This window comes from Silurus meridionalis, chromosome 18, assembly GCF_014805685.1.
Source record: "Silurus meridionalis isolate SWU-2019-XX chromosome 18, ASM1480568v1, whole genome shotgun sequence".
NCBI classification, from domain to species: Eukaryota; Metazoa; Chordata; class Actinopteri; order Siluriformes; family Siluridae; genus Silurus; species Silurus meridionalis.
Window position 1 is genome coordinate 22,144,905 of NC_060901.1, and position 10,000 is coordinate 22,154,904.

Consider the following 10,000-nt stretch of genomic DNA (forward strand, 5'->3'; position numbering starts at 1 on the left):
TATTTCTGGAAAGAGGTTCCTATAAGAACCGGCTACGTTTCTGGACCCGTTGCACCACGAGGTCTTTCGTTCTTTTGGCCTCCTCTGGAACCCACAAAGAACCGTAGACGTGTTTAGATGTTTACGCACTCACGTTCCTCAGCAAGTGTAAAAAGAGGTGTAACTATGTATGTGAACCTTCTGTGGGTTCAATGAACGGTACCCCCTTTTTTTGTAGAACCCATATTGTGGTTTTACTTGTTTTTGAAAGGGTTCTAAGAACCTCCTGTCAGGATCCTTTGCACCAAGAGATCTTTTGTTGGTTTCAGTAGAACACGTTTCTTATCATTCGCTTCCACAAAGAAACTTTGGACACGTGTAGAAAAAACATGCATCCTAAATAGCTCTTGTCGGCGAGTGGTACCCTTAGGTGGAACTCTAAGGGTACTCTGTAGGTGCAACGTTGTTCTAGGAACCTTTTGCACCATCGAACTCTGTTAGATATAAGTACCGTTCCTCAGCCGGTCGTGTGATAAGAGTTCAAGATGCCCTCATAGTTACACGTTCTCACACGCTCAGGTGTAAAAAGAGAAGAAAAGTGGAACTCTGTGAGACCTTTGGAAGGTGCACTTGACAAGGAACCGTACCCCATTTTCTTTTTTTTTTGTGTAGAACCTGTACTGTGATTCTACTCGTTTATTTGAGAAGATTCTAGGAACCTTTTGCCGATTCACATTCCTCCCAGGAAGCATTCGAGGAAGAGACCAGGAACTTTTGTTTTGTTGAACTGTCTACAGATGAAACCTTTCGAGCGTGGGAACGGTTTCTGTTTTGCTGGTTTCGCAGGAACCTTTTTTTTTTTTTTGCTTCTAGAAAAAGAAATGGCAGAAAGGTGAAGGGAATTTGTTTGTTTGTTGCCCCAGTGATTGAGGTTCTCTGGAGGACCATCAGCTGCTTGTCTTGTAACTTTGCATCAGTGCAGTAATGCAGCAGTGCAATCTTTTCTTTCAGCGACACATCTGTCCAGTGAAGTGCATGTGTGTGTGTGTGTGTGTGTGTGTGTGCAGCAGCAGCACCATCATTCTTCATCCTCTTTCTCGTTTGCACCCAACGCGCGAGGCGGCGCGCGCTTTGTTCCCTCCAGCGGCGCGCGAGCGCGCGCTGAGCCCCGTGCATTACATTCCATTAATCCGCATTATTGAATCCGCGGAAATATGCTCGCGCGTGCGTGTGTGAGATCTTTCGGGTTGGTAGGACAGGAGGAGGAGGAGGAGGAGGGGGTTAAAGAGCCACGCGGCCATTTTAACACGTGAAAAAGAAGAGAGAGAGAGAGAGAGAGAGAGAGAGAGAGAGAAGTGACGGAATGTCGCGCGGAAGAAGAACGCAGGTGTCGCGCGCGCGCTCACCGAGCGATCAATAGGCTGCGAATGTATCGCGAGGTTGCCAGGTTGGGAGAGTTCCCTCGCGCACGTGGGGGTCTGTTCTTAGAATATGCTGGGAAAAAGGCGAACCGAGATGTAGCCAATGTCCAGCGAAGGGCTTTTGTTGTTGCTGTGATCTTGACTGGCAGATTTCATGGAACTTTAAAGCGAAATCAAATAAAATACACCGTAAAATATTTGCACATCATTACATAGTCTACTTGTGTAAAGTCTATTGCGCGTGCGAGGCTTGTTTGTAAAGAGTACGCTCTAAAGTTTATATGTGTAAAGATTGTGCGTTGAAAAACTATTCACAAAGGTTGCGCGCGAGAGTGCGTTCAAGAGTGCGTTTAAAATCTACATCCGTAAAGAGTACGTGCATCAAAAAAATTAATGTATGTAAAGATTATACGCATGGGCATGTGGCTAAAAGTTAGAATGTGCCTACAATCTACGTGTGTAAAGATAAAGTTGGCAAAGTTCGTCCGTAAAGATTGTGAGCAAAGTCAGTGTGCGTAAACATCACGTGTAAAGTCCAGGTGCGTGAACGCCATGTCCATATCGTCCATGTACGTAACGACTGCGCATAAAGATTATGTGCGTAAAACCTGCATACTCGAAGATTATGAACGTAAACGTGAAGTATACGTCGCTATGGTTGCGCAAAGTCTGTGCGTAAAGTCTGCACGTAAAGTCTGTGTGTAAAGTCTGTGTGTAAAGTCTGTGAGCTTGAAGATGATGTCCATAAAGTCTGTGTGTAAAGTCTGTGTGTAAAGTCTGTGCATAAAGTCTTTGAGCTTGAAGATGATGTTCATAAAGTCTGTGCGTAAGGTCTGTGTGTAAAGTCTGCATGTAAAGTCTGTGAGCTTGAATATGATGTCCATAAAGTCTGTACGTAAAGTCTGTGCGTAAAGTCTGTCCATAAAGTCTGTGCATAAAGTCTGTGCGTAAAGTCTGTGCATAAAGTCTGTGAGCTTGAAGATGATGTTCATAAAGTCTGTGGGCGTAAAGTCTGCACGTAAAGTCTGTGAGCTTGAATATGATGTCCATAAAGCCTGTGCGTAAAGTCTGTGTGTAAAGTCTGTGTGTAAAGTCTGTGAGCTTGAATATGATGTCCATAAAGTCTGTGTGTAAAGTCTGTGTGTAAAGTCTGTGTGTAAAGTTTGTGCGTAAAATCTATGAGCTTCAAGATGATGTCCATAAAGTCTGTGCGTAAAGTCTGTGCGTAAAGTCAGCACGTTAAGTCTGTGTGTAAAGTCTGTGTGTAAAGTTTGTGTGTAAAGTCTGTGAGCTTGAAGATGATGTCCATAAAGTCTGTGCGTAAAGTCTGTGCGTAAAGTTTGTGAGCTTGAAGATGATGTCCATGAAGTCTGTGTGTAAAGTCCTATAGAGAACTCTTTAGAAGGAACGTTACATTTGTTCAGCACCAATCAGATTTGAGAATTCAGCGGCTCTGTGCTAGAATTTGACCATAAAACACACTATCTCTCTCTCTCTCTCTCTCTCTCTCTCTCTCTCTCTCTCTCTCTCTCTCTCTCTCTCTCTCTCACACACACACACACACACACACACACACACACACACTGTTCCAGCGTGAAACCGCTTTCGAACCCATCCAGCTTGGCTTTTTTTTTCAGCTCAGCGTGCATTAGCCGTTATTTTTATGTTTCGAGGCCACGTGACCGATGCAGAACACGCTGACGTTCCTCATGCGGTGATGCAGCAGTTTGTCGCACGTTCCTTTGTCTCGCCCGGTGCAACCGAATCACCTCGTTCTCTCAATCCGATGGTTTCGTTGCTTGAGAGAAAATATGCAAAGATTTTCCAATTTCAATACACACACACACACACATACACACAATCTTGTTGTTCACCCTTTTGTTTTGCACTTCCTTTCTCCGAGCATTGTACAAGTGTGTAGACGTGGCTAGTGATATCACTGTGTGTGTGTGTGTGTGTGTGTGTGTGTGTGTGTGTGTGTGTGTTTTTAAATGGCGTCTGGAGATGATGAGATCATGCTTCTGGATATCGGAGGCACTCTGGCGCATGCCAACACATGCTGTACGTTAAACGCTCTGGAATGTACAGCGACGCGTTAACGCGCAGCCCATGAGAAGGAGCAGACTCGCTTTTGTTCCCCGACACGAGCGTTCGAGGCGGTCTTCTCGTCCCTGCTTGTAAATAAATCAGATCGATCAATAAGCATTTAAGCCAATCGATGACGATTGCACGTTTTCAAATTTAACTTCTGAAATGATATATAACGAAACATTCTTTCGAAAATCAGGATATAATATAATAATTGGTGGAATGGTAAGAGGGGGGCAATTAGTTTTAATCTTCTCCCCCTTCCCCAGAGCTGCTGTCACTTCCTGTGGCTTGTGAATCAATTTATTTGTATTAGTATTAATAACCGGTGTTCGAACTGAAAAATGTTTTTGCGTAAACAGGTGTGCGGTGTTTGGTGTTTTCTGTTAGAGAGCAGTTTCATACAGTGACAGCTGCTGTTTTCATACACTCTTACTCTTCTCTCTCTCTCTCTCTCTCTCTCTCTCTCTCTCTCTCTCTCTCCTCTTTATCACTTGTTTTTTCTCTTTCAATGGCGCCCTGCAGGAGCAGGAGTGTTAAACAATACCCAGGCAGAGCTCATTCACACACTTGTTTTCCCCACTACAAGCATCTCAGACAGGGGCAAAATGAATACACTATCAAACACGCACACACACACACACACACACACACACACACCATTTCCATTAGTCCATTCATCAGTGTTTGGAAGCTCTAACAGGGATATTCCCTACTGTGCGTGCGCATGAGAGCGTTAGAGTATTTAATACTCATCACTGTAGTGTTTTGCTTGGGATGGAATGTGTGTAAGTGTGTGGAATTTGTGTGTGGGTGAGACTGCACTCGTTGGGTTTAGTCACCGGTTTATTTTTGGTCCTCGACGGCGGCTGTAACTCACACTTCTGCAGCCCTTAAAATACACCTCCGTGCACGAGTGTGTGTGTGTGTGTGTGTGTGTGTGTGTGTGTGTGTGTGTGTGTGTGTGTGTGAGCGGTTGTCCTCCATGTCCGGTAACTTTTGAGAGTGTGTGTCAAAGGTCACCTGCAAAGAACTCCAGCAAAACACACAGCTACTATAGCATGCGCAATGAAAATCGAGTTTTTCCTCTGACCACACACACACACACACACACACACACACACACACACACACACACACACACACACACACACACACACACATACACTTTTTCTATTATGTATTCACTGAATCATACTGTACTGTATGATTCAGTAGTGTAAAAGTGGACCAGTATGATTCAGTAGTGTAGAAGTGGACCAGTATGATTTAGTAGTGTAGAAGTGGACCAGTATGATTCAGTAGTGTAGAAGTGGACCAGTATGATTCAGTAGTGTAGAAGTGGACCAGTATGATTTAGTAGTGTAGAAGTGGATTGTGCCGTATGATTCAGTAGTGTAGAAGTGGACCAGTATGATTCAGTAGTGTAGAAGTGGACCAGTATGATTTAGTAGTGTAGAAGTGGACCAGTATGATTTAGTAGTGTAGAAGTGACCAGTATGATTCAGTAGTGTAGAAGTGGACCAGTATGATTTAGTAGTGTAGAAGTGGATTGTGCCGTATAAATCAGTAGTGTAGAAGTGGACCAGTATGATTCAGTAGTGTAGAAGTGGACCAGTATGATTCAGTAGTGTAGAAGTGGACCAGTATGATTTAGTAGTGTAGAAGTGGACCAGTATGATTTAGTAGTGTAGAAGTGGACCAGTATGATTCAGTAGTGTAGAAGTGGACCAGTATGATTTAGTAGTGTAGAAGTGGATTGTGCCGTATGATTCAGTAGTGTAGAAGTGGACCAGTATGATTCAGTAGTGTAGAAGTGGACCAGTATGATTCAGTAGTGTAGAAGTGGACCAGTATGATTCAGTAGTGTAGAAGTGGACCAGTATGATTCAGTAGTGTAGAAGTGGACCAGTATGATTTAGTAGTGTAGAAGTGGATTGTGCCGTATGATTCAGTAGTGTAGAAGTGGACCAGTATGATTCAGTAGTAGAAGTGGACCAGTATGATTCAGTAGTGTAGAAGTGGATTGTGCCGTATGATTCAGTAGTGTAGAAGTGGACCAGTATGATTCAGTAGTGTAGAAGTGGACCAGTATGATTTAGTAGTGTAGAAGTGGACCAGTATGATTTAGTAGTGTAGAAGTGGACCAGTATGATTCAGTAGTGTAGAAGTGGACCAGTATGATTTAGTAGTGTAGAAGTGGACCAGTATGATTTAGTAGTGTAGAAGTGGACCAGTATGATTCAGTAGTGTAGAAGTGGATTGTGCCGTATGATTCAGTAGTGTAGAAGTGGACCAGTGTGATTCACTAGTGTAGAAGTGGACTGTATCAGTATAACTCAGTCCGAGGAGCGCACACACACACACACACACACACACACACACACACACACACACACACACACACACAAGCTGAGCTAAGCAGACACAGACGCTCGTAGATAGCGGAGACGGCAGTACTAAATATATGGGCCAGATTCAGCCGAGGGCTATCCCAGACTCAAGGTCAGTTTTTTTTTCTTACTCACACCCATCATTCATACTGTGTATCACTGACTTTATATAAACAAACAGGCGTAAAACAGATGCACAAATACAACCCATGCAAACACGCTCTCACACACACACACACACACACACACATGCACACACACACCCACACGCAGAGTTTCTGAGGGAAGCAGCGGTGTCACTGGTCCGTGTTGGCACAAATGACTCATACACAGCTTGGCTCTGTAATACCGGCTTCCCTCTAAATATAACATACACACTGCACTGCACAGGGCACTGAAGCGCACACGCTCTCACACACACACATATACAGGAAATAAACAGTACAGTTTACGTTCAGAAAGAAAGAAAAAAAGCCAAAAACGAAAAAGAAAAAATCCTGCTCGATGCAATCCAAGTGATAACGAGAAGGCGAGGGTTTTCCCAGCGTTAATGGGTAGCAGGTTTTTTTTTTTCTTCTCAGACGGCTCTCTGGGACTTTATATTCAAGCTCTTTTTTTTTTGTTTTGTTTTTTTCTCGCTCGGGATGAGTCACACTTTCACCCGTGTTGAGGTTTATCCGGTCGAACGCACCGCAAATATGCACTCGATATATCCAGCACTTTCGCTTAACTCTCACTGAGTCAGAGCGGGTCTGCCTCGACCTTTTACTAATCACAGAAAACGAAAGCGGTTTGAAAAAAAAAATTTCAAAAAAATTTCTTACACTCCGAAAAAACGATTTACGGAACAAATTATTATTAAAATGAGGGGGAAAAAAACAGTCATTCCAAAAAAATAAAAATAATTGACAGACTGTAACACTTCTTTTTTATTGCTTCATCAAGCAGGCAGATGTTTGTCCAAACTCAAAAATGGCACATCATGACACAAATAGGGTCGCAGCAAGATTAGCGTCGGAGATCACGAAGCACCGAATATGACGGCTCGCAACAACACGAATCACCAAAGTCACGTGACCTGTTGAATATTTTACATCACCGTTACGTCAACGGATTTGTACTTTAACGCATGACAATCGAAGCTAATCTAATGACGGGCTTATTCACATTTGATTTAATGCAATACATCATTGACATACCTATGAACTTTATAATGGTTTATTCCAAGTGAAATTAGTCTCGTCTTATATATATAATAATTTCCGGACTATTAAGCGCACCCATATATAAGCCGCACCCACTGAATTTGACAAAGATTTTTATTTGAACATAAATAAGCCGCACCTGTCTATAAGCCGCACTGTAGTCTACACTGAAACTAATGAACTTTACACAGGCTTTAATGACAGACAGTGTCTGTTACACGGCTTGTATCTAAACAGTAGCCTACCAAGAAAGTCACTGTTCACTGTCTTCCTCCTTCCTTTCACAACTATTTCTCTCGGGAGTTTATCTTTTGGCATCGTCGTGCGTTTAAAAATCACCATCGGTGAAGTTTTCTCCCGATGCCGTGCAGCTCAGAACACAGGTGAAGTGTTTTTTCATGCCCGGTTGTTTTCAGCGTGATGAATGATTCACATTTCCTGTAGACAGTCCGAGTGAGCGGCAGGTCAAACGTCAGAGGAACATCATCTATATTTATGATGTGGTGCGGCCCGATTCAGTGGGAGCGCATCTGATTTAATATAAAGAGTTTCATTGGTTCACCTGAACCCCTTCAGCAATTTCATTGGTCTAATGTTATGGGGTTCAGTTTTTTGGCTTGAAGTTTCTGAAACACAATTTATTTTTCTGAAACACAATTTATTTTTTTTAAAGAAGAAAATAAACCTAAATGGATGTAATATAATGTTGTTTTTCTTTTCTTTTTTTCTTTGTACGTAATCGCGTTTCCAATCCTTGTGATCAAAGATTTCGGGTTCGGATTCAATCATCTCCTGCACCTCACTCGATCATTTCATCATCGTTTTCTCCAGCGTGCAGCCAACAGTAACTTGGCCTGACTGTGCAGATTGTTTCTTTCACTCTCTCTTTTCCTCCCTCTTCATTTTGTTCAACTCTCTGGACCAGATTAAAAAAAAGTGCTCGGCTAATTCGGAAAACGAGCCCCAATGAACCGGATCGTGGGGTTAAAGCCTGAGAAACGCCGACGTGACGTTCTTTGCTAGGAGGTTGTTTTCCTGGTGCTTCCTTTTATCGTTCCTTCCCCCTCTTCTCCTCCTTGTGTTCGTCCGCCTCCCCCTCCTCCCTTTCCCTCTCCCTCTTTCATTCCTGAGGCGCTTGGGAATGAGCTGCGCAGTCACTCCGGGTCCGGAGTGGAAGGTATTTAAAACAATCAGCGGATTCCTGGGAAGAGGATGAGATCATAGCTTCAGAGAGTCGGTGCAGGAGGGAGGAGGGGGATGGGGAATGGAGGGAAAGAGGAAGGGAGGGAGTTAGAAATGGAAAGAGATGTGGTAACAAAAAGAGATTCCTGATGTGAGAAATGTTTAATGAGCAGTGTGTGTGTGTGTGTGTGTGTGTGTGTGTGTGTGTGTGTGTGTTTAAAGTGGCACTCTGCAAAGTTGGGACTATTTATTTCGTTATGACACTTTTCACACCGACTTACGATCAAGATCTGAAATATTTGCCATCGCTGACATGAATTTTTACAATTTTTTTAAAATAAAATGTTCTTATTTCTATTATAGGGTTTTGAATTCTTTCAAGTAAAAAAAAAAAATTTTTATGAAAATTTTTGCTGTTTTGTCTTTTATTTGTCTTTTTTATGACTTTTTTCCTTTATTAATTAATAATATAAATAATAATAATATGGTTAATTAATTCATATTTTATATTTTTTTGTATTAATTACATTAATTAATTTAATACATTTATCTATGCTTTAAGATTTTTTTTTATTTAGTTTAATTTTTTTAAATATTTTTATATCTTTTTTTATTTCTGCTTTCAGATTTTTATTCAATTTAATTTTTTTATACGTACATAAAAAGTTTTTTTTATATCCACTTTCAAATTATTTGATAATATTTAGGTATATATATATATATATATATATATATATATATAAATATAATTTTTTTTTTTTTTTTTATGAAACTTTCTCATTTCTGAATTTATTTAATAAAAATGTTTATATGCTGCTCAACATTTTTTTTCCTTTTTTCCAATAAATCTTTAATGAAAGTTACTTGCTTCTGGTTTAAGATAAAAAAAAACCCCAACATTTGTACTTTCTATTTTTTTTTTCTGCTTGTATTTTTTTTGTATTTGATTTCATTTTAAAATTTTTATATGACGATCATATGAACATTTCCTCCATCTCGTAAATTTTCCTTCCGAGTTTAAATGAGTTTTTTCTTCTGTGATGCTTTATAACCAGTATGTTGCCATGACACTGCACTGCGTCACCTCATCTTGTGTTCAGTGCTCATGCAAAAATATCTAAGGCCTGAAATTCCCCTTTTTCCCCCACCATTGAATGCATCACTCTTATTAGTAACACTTGACTTAAAGACAGTGTTTGTAAGGCGACGTAACTCCTACACAGGCAACATGAAGCCTACGGATGAGTCTGAATCACAAAGAAAGCTCAATACAAAAGCAACACAACCTTCTGGAGATACACCGCCTTATGACACTTTAGGAGCTCTCTATACATACACGGTATGGACAAAAATTTGAGATGTTCTTCTAGATTTTGTGGAGATTCGCGCTCATTCAGGTATTGATGTAGGGTGTGTTGAGGAGGCCTTTATTGCTCTACGAATTCAGCAGATCTTCCAGTCAAGATCTTCCAGTCCAACCCTTATATTCACGGAGTATAGTGTGATATTTCTCACAATCGTTTCACCTTTCTGTCAATTGACCTGCTTCTGTGAATCCCTATGACCTTGTTATGTCACTCTAATGACAGCTTTATATACCCTCTGTCCGTTCATGATTATATAAAGTTTTTTTTCCCACAAGTGAATGTGTGTGACAAGCGACTAAAAAAACTGACAAACGTTTATAAAGGCTTATAACACAACCTGCAACCAAACTTGAAAATTGCTATAT

General features: G+C 41.1%; 1 protein-coding gene across 1 annotated transcript in view; it reads left to right on the plus strand.

The window, feature by feature from the left end:
• The window catches only part of bach2b (BTB and CNC homology 1, basic leucine zipper transcription factor 2b), an 86,193-nt gene that overhangs the window by 1,251 nt on the left and 74,942 nt on the right, over positions 1–10,000 (plus strand). The window lies entirely within an intron of this gene.